A 12,272-nucleotide genomic window follows, 5' to 3' on the forward strand; every position below is an offset into this window, starting at 1 on the left:
CAAAAAAATTATCACATACCAACTTACATACACACATTTGCAAGTGTAATAGCACTTTTCTATAACATTAGATACCAGTAGGAGGCTCCTTTGCACGGCGACGAGCAGTTATGTGTAAGCATTATTGTATTTTGGTCTGAAGGGCGCAGTAGTGAAATTACTGAGCAAACGAGACTTAACATCATGTTTCAAGGTGATGAGTGCAGTTGTTGCACTAAGAAGCTAAGTTGCTAAGAATTTTTATGTTTTTCAAGAATCCTGAGCGACACTGCATTCTGATGGGGAGAGAGTATCAATTACCATCAGCTGAACGTCCTGCTCGTCTCGTCCCTTACTGTCGTAAAAAAATAAAAAAAGATAGTGTACCTCAGGGAAGAGAGGATGGCTAAAAAACAGTGCTTCATGTAAACATGAATCTATGATCTCATGTCAGGTGAAGCCAAGCCATCTTCTTTTGCCTTTTGTTTCATCGCTTGATTATGCATTTCATTTCTCTAATTTTCTGTATGTCAATTCTGTTTGACCTATATAGCCGAGTGGTTAGCGACCCTATCTACTTACTAAGCTAGAGGTCCCGTGTTCGAATCTAGGTAGGTGCAAGCATTTATATGATGAATATGTTTGTTTCCGAGTCATGGATGTTTTTATGTATTTATGTATGTTTAAATAAATATATGGTATTAAATATATCGGTGTCTTGCAACCCATAACACACGCTATGCCGAACTTGGGGCAAGATAATTTGTGTAAAACTGTGTCAATATTATTATAAATAAAGAATTTATTTATGTATTAAGATGATAAAAAAATATGTACATAACTCAAAACTATTAAAACCTCCTTAAAAAAATCATGCATATCGCTTAATTATTAGGACCATTTTCAAGAATTAATAAGTTTTTGAACTTGAAGACCAGTCTATTTCATTTCGAATGACATACACAAGAATATTGTACCATTATCTCATTAAATTATCCAAATATATTTCTAAAATAAAACAATTTTCTTATTGTTTCTTTGTTTTTTTTTTTATCAGTTTTTGTGCAAATAACGGGATGGGAATATTTCAAGTATTTTTAAGAGACTTCAAAAGGGAGGAATTTCTCAATTCGATCGGTATTTTTTTTATGTGTAAGATTAACGTAATTCTTTAGTTCGATGCGGAATAGATGCTTTTTGGCCCCATAAAAATTTTACAGTTTGGCCCAGTAGTTTTAATTTTATGAACATTTTTGTCTACGTGGATGATGTAATTGTATTTTGTGTTCGGCTTTTTTAGGAGATTTCATTTAGGTTGATTATATATTATTATTAACTGACACTAAGTAGAAAATAAAAAAGCTACGTTTAAAAAAACCGACTTCAAAAACTAATAATAGTATTCATTCATTAATATTAAAGGTACCTAAAGGGTTGCATAAAGGCATTTATTTTCTCAAAATTGATTCCTTTGGAATTCTTTTTGATGTCATTTCTAATAACTACTAGATACTACTACCGCTTCGGAAAGAAATGGCACTCTGAGACAGAAGAAGCGGCGCAAGAAACTCTCCCAGCATTCTTTTTTTGCGCTCTTTTCAATAAAAATATACAATATTGTACAGTCATTTCTATCGCTATAAAATAATCACAATCTAGTCCCTGGCTGTCCGATCATTTAGATATTCAGCAGTGGAATAATAGGATTTACGACAGAGCCATTTTTTTATAAAACATTTAAATTTATTTACAGATAATGCCTGAACAGTGGCTGGGACTTTATTATAGAAGTGTATACATTTACCCTTAACGCTATTATGTGTCTTATGAAGCCTACTAGAATTAGTTACAAGCAATCCCTTATTTCTAGTGAAAATCACTATTAAGAGGTGACGATTTTTGTGAACGTATAAGAGGTGTATCAAATAAAATTTTACGTAAGTAATTAGATACTTTTAGTTTTTGAAGTCGGTTTTTTTTAAATGTAGTTTTTTTTATAAATAAGAAGATTGAAATAATATTGAAATTACGGAAAACTCGGCGATCCTCAAAGCATACTAAATACCACGTTATTGATCCCAAAACCGTGATGGTTTTAAAAAAATATTTTTCAACTATTTTACAATAGTAAAATACTTTGGATAATTTATACGTCTAGATAGAGCCACTCTCTGCTAGACAACCGATGAAAACAGGTCAGGTTTATTACTTTAGTGTGCATGACAAGCTATGTCTTATACTCGCGTTTTGTATGTTACTATTTATTCAAAGTTTTTACAGCTGTCACAGTCCATCTAGACGTAAGTATAAATGATTTAAGTAGTAAATATTGTCTTATCGCGTTACTGCAGTCAATGACGTTCAAGTCAAAATCAGTGCTGTAATGATACAAAATGAACATCACATTTTAAGGAATTTGTGTTTATCTTAATACATATGTATAAATTACGTGACACGTTGTTTGTCCGCGATGGACTCCTAAACTAATGAACGGATTTTAATGGGGATTACTTCATCGAGTGCAGTTTTGTCCAACTTGAGAGATAGGATAGTTTTTATTTCGATTTGAGACATATTTTCCATGAGAGAATTTATTGACGCACGGTTTGACAGTTCTGCTGTGATACAATTTCATTATAGTTAACAACAGGGTGCAATGACATTGTATACATAATATAGAACGTCATTAACAGGGAGCATATTTTACAAAATAATTCTTGGTGTTATGAAATATTATTGAAAATTCATAAAAAAAAAACAGTATATTTTTATCATGCAGAGTACAACTTCTGTCGGGTCAGCTAGTAGTTTAATAAATGTTGGTGTATTCCAAACATGTGGGTTGGGCTACTAAATCATGATGTCATTTAAAGAGTGACAGTAAGGCTGCTATTTTTTGTCAGCCCATTAATATGAATCACGTGACCAGTTGTGTGTTCTTAACTCAATTTCGACATTATTGTGGTTTGGAAGGTTTTTCTGGAATTACGTCCAATTATGTCTTAAGGCCGCTATTCCAAGAAATCGCCAAAAAAGCGCAAAAATACTTCTAATTCTGAATTAAAAATATGGCGATCTTGTACGAGAGAGGTAACTTAGCTCCGCTCGATTCCTCAAGGCCGTTGGCTTAAGTTTGCTCCATGGTACTTGGAAAATGTTAAATCGGCACTGTCAATACAAAGTGAATTCTGTTCATTGCATTATAAAAGGTATTTGTATAAACACAAAAAGAAAACTCTATAATACTTGTGTACTTCCTGTATTGACCTACGGTTGTCAGACTTGGTCGCCTACGCAAAGACAGATTAAAAAACTAGAGATTTGCCAAAGAGCCATGGAGAGGAGTATAATAAAACACATAAAGTTCGAAACACAGACTTAAGACAGAAAACAAAAATCACTAATGCTATAAGAAAATTTAAATGGCGCTGGACGGGACACACCCTTCGGGGCATAGACAAATGGAGCAAATGTATCACAGACTGGTATCCCAGAAACTTAAAAAGGAAACCGGGGGGACAATACAGGAGATGGTCAGACGAACTTAGGGCGATAGCAGGCAAGACATGGTATAGGATAGCTAAAGATAGAAAAGAGTGGAAGAAGTTGGAAGAGGCCTTTGTCAATAGACAAACAGATAGTGGTAGATACTTAGTTAAGGATAGTTTGTAAGTATATATGTAAAGGATACTATCTGAATAAAGGCTTATATTATTATTATTAAAAGGTATTTGTTGTGGGTTTTAAACACAAAATATGTAATGTACACTAGAATAATATACTTAGAGGATTGGTCTCCGCTATTCTCCAACTAGAAACCGCACTACCTAAGAACAATAACTTTTTGTTACGGCAACTATTAAAAATGCTTGTGTGCGTGGCATTTTCACACTCGATGGCATTATCAAATTTTGTAACATACGCTTCTTGTTATTTAAAATTGAAATTAATAATATAATACAAAATACTTACTGATGATATGTGATCCCAGTGTCTTTCTTATTTCTTGTAGTAACTAAGTATTACTTTTACAAAGTTTAACTACGCACCCCAGAATTTTAGTTACAACTATAAAAAAAAAATATTGATGTAGGCGTTAGATTAAAGAAACATATTGCCGCATTTAGGACTAATCATCCCGAAAAATCACACTTCGCGAAACATTTGATTGACACTCACTCGGAAACAATAATAATTTTAATATTTTACATACATGTGAAAAAGGATTTCGCTTGAATGTATTCGAGCGATTAGAAATAATAAAACACAAAAATAACATGTTTACATTGTTGAATGAACAAACAAATTTAGTCCCTTCACCATTGTTACATATCTCTTCCGGGGGTAATACGTAACAACAGCCGACCAACCACAGCGCGTCATTTCATGGGACGAGAGTATAAAAGAGCGGCTGCCGGCCGTGATTCAAGTCTCGTGCCAGATTTTGGCGAGACAACACGTCCTGAAGATGCCTCGTGTAGAGGCGAAACACGTGTCGATTTGTTTAAAGACAAATATTGGCGGAAGTAACACTAAAGAAAACTCAAATCATTTGGATTACAACTATTAGCAAAGTTTAACAGAACATGTGGCACGTCAACGTCACACATTGTTCGAGGCTGGCTCGAGTACGCCCACTTGGTTGTTGTATTAGTTGCCGCACTTTACGACTACAACTGCGGTATCTAGTTGGAGCGCAGCGGAGACAAATCCTTGCCGGCTAGATTATGGGTACCACGACAGTGCCTATTTTTGCCGTGAAGCATTACTGTGTTACGGTCTGAAGGGCGCCGTAGTTAGTGCAAGTCTCCAGGGGGCCTACTCCTAAAATCGATATTCGATAAATCGTGGCATTAGTCGTATCGAATCGTACTCTTAGTTACATCGTAATCAATGTCGAAACGATGATGAACGAAATGACGGATGAAGGAACGAAACATTATTCGATATTATCGGTCCTAACCCTACTCTAAGTTGAAAATGTCAGAGACGAATATCGAATTTCACAAATAATCAAACGTCACTTTTACGATAATCTCAACGACACCTTCTAGGCTGTCGATGCTATTATCGTTTCAAGTTGTATAGATATATTTGCCATACAATGTACATACTTAATAAATATTATTGAAATAATTATATGTGATTTACTATTCAACAGAATTTTTTACTACTAAGTCATTTAAGTCACTTTGTTGATCGTTTGCGTAGAAATAATGCAAATGGCAGCCTGAGAAATAGGAAGTCGACGAGAAGGGTTGAGTTACTTTTTTTTACATTTTATTATCGGCTAGTTTTGTATTATTTATTCAATTTTAAATGAACATATTATATTCGTTACATATTTTTTTAACATTTACATTATGTGTAAATAATACCAAATTGGTGGTGCAGAGTCTGGCATGGTCCTTAGCGCCTAAACTATGTTTTGACTTTTGACACTTAACAGCGACATAGCACAGATAATGTTTAGGTTTGAACATATTTCATTCACACTAACATCGTAAAAAAATCAAAATATTAGTTTATGGTAACGATAAACGATAGGGAATTCAAATATTTGTTAGAGTAGGATAGTTGCGATATATTCGGAGTATTATCGTATCGTTCCGAATGTATCGTTGTCGATTTTGCGAGTAGACCTCCAGGTGCCGAGCGCAAATGTAGTGCCGCATTGTGTGTCTTCTACCGCATTTATCACGAGGTGTTCCGAAGAGCTGTTTAACCTGATTCCTGCCGCCGAATTCCACCTGCGCACGACACGCCACAAGTTAGGATATCATCCCCACCATCTGAATGTGTGGCGGTCCACCACAATGCGGTTCTCAAGGAGCTTTCTTCCACGTACTACAAAGCTGTGGAATGAGCTTCCTTGTGCGGTGTTTCGGAGACGATACGACATGGGTACCTTCAACGCTCCCGTGATTCCTCTGGTGTTGCAAGAGATTGTGGGCGGCGGTGATCACTTAATACCAGGTGACCCGTACGCTCGTTAGTCCTCCTATTCCATAAAAAAATACCTATTTTTTATCTGTTAATAATTATACTATGTATATAATATGTTTTGTGCTGTCATGAATAAATGCATATTTACTTTACTTTACTCCATGCATCAGGCTGTGTGATGTGAGTTTGCGGACGGGTTCCGTCTAGCAGTTTGAAATTAATCATTAGTAAAGTATATAAAGAAATATAGTTAGAAGGAGTTAGCTGAGATCTTCTTTAGATATAAGAATTCTAAGACACTCGCGATTTGTATGTAACTTTTTGTTAGTGTGCGTGCATTGCTCAAAATAGAGGTTAACAGTCAACCTCAAAATTTTTCGACATTTTTACAGTTATCACAGACAAGCAATTGCCAATTCCCGCCGAGGCATATATAGTACTTTTCTCAAAAGAATGGAGGGAAATCAAACACACTTTTTATATTACACATTAAATTTTTAATTTACCTTTGACTTCGCTGGAAGCAGGTTTTCCATTGCCAGTTTGGGTTCTGATCTTAAATATGGTGGAGTACAATCAATCTCCATTTCACTGTCTGAACCATTGGAACTCATTTTAATTATTATTAAATTTATATTTATTAAGTTGGTGTGTAAATAACAAATCAAGAGGAATTTTCAGCTTTGCCGCCAATTTTTTTATTATCATCTGTGCCGACAGGCAAACGCATTTATGGCTATACAACCACGTAAACATAGTTTGTTCTAAGCAAAGAGACTATTGCATGCCAAGAATAATAAAAGAGATCCGATCAAAGAGCATTTAATAACCCCAACACGCCGTTTCATACAATATTGCAGGAGCGTTGTAATATTTCAAAAACGCAGGAGCGTTTGGATGAGCAATGGATTTAATTTTCTTTGTCCAAAAATTCTATACTTCACGTGTTCGTTTTAACCGACTTCAAAAAAGGAGGAGGTTCTCAATTCGTCGGTAATTTTTTTATGTTTGTTACCTCAAAACTTTCGACTGGGTGAACCGATTTTTATAATTCTTTTTTTATTTGGTGCTTCCCGTGTGGTCCCATTGTAATTTGGTCCAGATCTGACAGTGGCATCCATGAGAAAAATCATAAAAGTCTTAAATTTGCTATACATACGTATAGCAAATTGAATGATAAATTTAAGAATAACTCAATATCGCGCCAACCGATTTCGATGATTCTTTTTTTATTGGAAAGGATATACTTCAAAGATAGTTTGGTGAGAGTTTGGTTAGGTTCTGATTACGGAATCCATGCCAAAGTAACGGAACTCTTCAATTAAGCGCTTACGTTCATTGCTGCATTGAAAATTTTTGTATATCTGCACATATTTAGACAAGTTGTTGGTTAGTGTACTTCAAAATTCTAGTATAAAAATAATTGCGTATTACAATCTAATTCTAGCTATGATTACTGTAATTTTTGGAGTCCGTGTCATCCAAGATAGGCTTGTATTTGGCTTGTATTCTAACAAGTTTTTTCAGAAAAACAGTTGACACAGAAAACTTTACATAATCGTGTAACAGTGATTTATTAGTAGTAGGTAAGAGTAGATGTTAATAATAAAATAGAAGTTAAGTTGTAACTAGTATTGACATGAATTTTGTTTCGTGAGTGCAATATATTTTAAGGTTTCCAACACCTCAGATTTTGAATGTTAATGGATTTATCGAAGTTTTCGTTAATTGGTGCAAAAGTTTGATTTACTTCGCTACCAAATCAGTACCTAAAAGACAATTGTAAGTATTATAAGCGTTACTAAGCGCCATACACTTACACGAATACAATAATAATTGTATTACGAATAATTGTATATTTGGTAGATCTGAGAATCGGTTGTATCTATTTCTAACCAACTTCAAAAAGGAGGAGGTTATCAATTCGATCGGTAATTTTTTTATGTATGTACACCGATTACTCTGAGATTTATGATCCGATTTACTCAATTCTTCCATAAAAAATTTACACCTTAAAGTTTGGCCAAGTAGTTTTCATTTTATGAAAATTTTGTGTCTCTGGATGACATAATTGTTTTCTGTGTAGGTACGGCTTTTTTGGAGTTATCATTCAGGTTGATATATTATTATTAACTTACACTAAAACGTAAAAAATAAAAAAAAACCGACTTCAAAAACTGAAAAGTATGAAATGACTAAAAATTTAATTTAATACACCTCTTATGCAAACCTTTACCTATAATATTAATAAAATACTATTTACATATTTGTATGTGCTAAGTATTGATAGCTTTGAAGTCGGTGCCAAGCCAAATTTTTGTTATTTGATACTTTCCAGTTTTTGAAGTGGGTTTTTTAGCGTAGTTTTTATTTATTTACACACCAAACGTTTCAATCATTGATTTTTTTTATTACTTTATATGGCAATACAACGTTTGCTGGGTCAGCTAGTTTTATATAAAACTCTAAGACTGTTATTTTCTGTTTTTTCACATTTAACTAAGGTATAACTACAAATAATTGATACGTCTAAATAGACTGTCTAAATAATACGAGTGGGAGGCTCTTTTGCACAGGAAGCCGGCTAGCCTATGGGTACCACAACGGCGCCTATTTCTGCCGTGAAGCAGTAATGTTGTAGTGTCCTGCTCGTCTCGTCCCTTATTTTCATAAAAAAAAGACTCAAAAGCTTTGAAATAAAAAATAATAGCGGTGAACGTAACGTAATAAAGCCTCCATTTTCAGCAACACTGCACCGAGAGAAAGTGACTGCCGTGTTGCGAGTGTAAGACGTTGCTGTCATACACACTAAAGTAATAAATCTGGCCTGTTGTGATGCGTTGCCAAACAGCAAGATGCTCTGTCTAGACGTATAAATTATCTAAATACAGTATAAATGTACCGTTTTGTTTATGATGACTTTTTGCCATCACACCTACAAAGGTAGCGACAAAATCCCATTGCTGTAGAAATTTTGTGACTTCCAATCAAATACGCCACAAGTAGTTTTGACAATACTCTGTGATACTGCATAGATAGTTCTGAAGAGACTAAAAAAAGTGGTCACCCGAAGGTGCTAAGTGATGGCTTCACCTCTCAGCCAATGTCTTAGTTTTTGCTGAGAGGCTAAGCATGTGTAAACCAGCGTTGTGTGAAAGATCACAACTTTTCTTCTTAGATTCTATTGATAAAATTCTGGCCGCTTTCTCAAAACTTCTTCCTTACATCATGCCAGTTGTTGGCATACTGCCAACAAGAGCCGAATCGATGATTCTGCTCGTCGGTAAAAACTCATAATGAACAATTTCTTTCCAATTCCACCATAAATACTGGAAGAGGAAGTGTTGGTAGTCACCAGATGGACCGACAATCTGGTAAATATAGCCGGAATACGTTGGATGAGGGCAGCGCAGGATGCCACAGTCTGTGTAGCCTGACCAACCTTAAGCCGAGTTCATTTTCGGACGTTTTGGTCGTACATGATCCAATTTTAAATCACCAGTTATCAATATCTTCAAAAAGCAGCTCGGCTTCATAACGTCTCAATAAAGAATCACAAATGAAAACATTGTTCATTAGGTTTCTTTTAATTAGCTCATGTGGTGTTTATAGTGTATATTTATAAGAACCCGATGTTTGACCCACGTAGCTTACATTCTAAGTTCTTACTTGAATGAGATATTTTGATTTTTTGGGGAACAAGGCCTTAATATATATTACACTTAAAAATGTATTTAAGTTTACAGCACATTGAGTGGTAATCGCGATAGTTTGTGGGGAACAATAATTAAACAAAATGTTTACTTAAACTACAACATTTAAAATTTTGTGACAAAAAAACATTCAAAAGTTTACTAAAATTAAAAAAAACATTTATTTAGGTATAAATAGGTGTCAAACTAATTACGTGGATATTAGCTATTTTTTTCTGTGTAATCCATAAAACTACTGTTTCAGTCATAGATATTTTTGTCAAACGTAAAAATACACAAATAATAAATGTTAATACTACTCCCTTGTTATATGAGATAGAGCAGAGTATCAGCAGTAGACTATGAGCAAATCAGTGCATTCACCATTATTTAATATAAGAAAACAACTTTATAAATTAATTACAACTTTTTATAAGCATGGCAACGTAATAACTGCTTTGTAGTCATAGTAACCAAAAGTCACTAATTTCTTCTTCTATGAGTAAGACCTCTATGATACTCCCCCTCACGATGACCTTCAGGTCTGAGTGACACCTATCATCTTTAGAAGCTTTAACAATCTTGGTTGTGGTAATATTACCACTTATTATTAGCTTCTAAAGATAATAGGCGTCACTCAGACCTGAATGTCATCGTGAGGGGGAGTATCATAGAGGTCTTACTCATAGAAGAAGAAATTAGTGACTTTTGGTTACTATGACTACAAAGCAGTTATTACGTTGTCATGCTTATAAAAAGTTGTAATTAATTTATAAAGTTGTTTTCTTATATTAAATAATGGTGAATGCACTGATTTGCTCATAGTCTACTGCTGATACTCTGCTCTATCTCATATAACAAGGGAGTAGTATTAACATTTATTATTTGTGTATTTTTACGTTTGACAAAAATATCTATGACTGAAACAGTAGTTTTATGGATTACACAGAAAAAAATAGCTAATATCCACGTAATTAGTTTGACACCTATTTATACCTAAATAAATGTTTGTTTTAATTTTAGTAAACTTTTGAATGTTTTTTTGTCACAAAATTTTAAATGTTGTAGTTTAAGTAAACATTTTGTTTAATTATTGTTCCCCACAAACTATCGCGATTACCACTCAATGTGCTGTAAACTTAAATACATTTTTAAGTTTAATATATATTACGGCCTTGTTCCCCAAAAAATCAAAATATCTCATTCAAGTAAGAACTTAGAATGTAAGCTACGTGGGTCAAACATCGGGTTCTTATAAATATACACTATAAACACCACATGAGCTAATTAAAAGAAACCTAATGAACAATGTTTTCATTTGTGATTCTTTATTGAGACGTTATGAAGCCGAGCTGCCTTTTGAAGATATTGATAACTGGTGATTTAAAATTGGATCATGTACGACCAAAACGTCCGAAAATGAACTCGGCTTAAGGTTGGTCAGGCTACACAGACTGTGGCATCCTGCGCTGCCCTCATCCAACGTATTCCGGCTATATTTACCAGATTGTCGGTCCATCTGGTGACTACCAACACTTCCTCTTCCAGTATTTATGGTGGAATTGGAAAGAAATTGTTCATTATGAGTTTTTACCGACGAGCAGAATCATCGATTCGGATCTTGTTGGCAGTATGCCAACAACTGGCATGATGTAAGGAAGAAGTTTTGAGAAAGCGGCCAGAATTTTATCAATAGAATCTAAGAAGAAAAGTTGTGATCTTTCACACAACGCTGGTTTACACATGCTTAGCCTCTCAGCAAAAACTAATCATGTGTCACAAATGTTAATCATTTAATTCCAAAAGATAAAACCACAAAATTTTTAGGAGTCATTTTTCAATCTAATTTTAACTGGGATAAATATATTGATTATCTAACAAATAGGACTTTAAAAGCCTATAATATACTCAAATCTTTAGCAGGGATTTTATTGGGGATCTGATCCAAAAATACTATTAACACTTTACAAAAGTTTAGTACGGAGCCATTTTGAATATGGATATTTGTGTTATGCTCATAAATCATTACTAGTGGAAAAACTAAATAAAGTCCAAAATAGATGTTTACGGGTTATCATGGGTGCCATGATTTCAACACCCATCATTTCTATGCAGGTTGAAGCAAATATACCACCACTTAGTCTGAGGTTTAAATATCTCAAGCACAAGTTTGTTCTAAACTTGTTATCCTATACCAGACACCCTTTGCTCTTAAAATTAATTCATGCCTTTCATTTAAATCATCGTTCTTTTCTGGTCCAAGATATTGATAAAATTCTTAATTACAAAGCTAACTATGATATTTATAATAGTCTACTCTTACCTTGTTATAATGGTACTTATTTAAGTAAGTTTTGCCTTATAGAGATAGTCATACACCACAAATTAAAATATATAGAGGATGTCTTCAATGGTTTATCAGACTTTGTGGGGTTACAACAAATGTACACTAATGGTGCAAAAAAGAGTGAGGCAGTGGGAACTGCTTTCTATGATGTGACTGCAGAGAGAGGCTTAGGGTACAAGTTACCTGAAAAATTCAGTATTTTCTCAGCAGTCTTTGGCAATATTAGAAGCTCTGAATTATATCCAAAAGCAAGACTCTAATAAATGGGTTATAGTCACTGATAGCATGAGTGTTTTACAAGCTTTAGA

The sequence above is a fragment of the Leptidea sinapis genome, chromosome 14 (genome assembly GCF_905404315.1).
Source record: "Leptidea sinapis chromosome 14, ilLepSina1.1, whole genome shotgun sequence".
NCBI lineage: Eukaryota > Metazoa > Arthropoda > Insecta > Lepidoptera > Pieridae > Leptidea > Leptidea sinapis.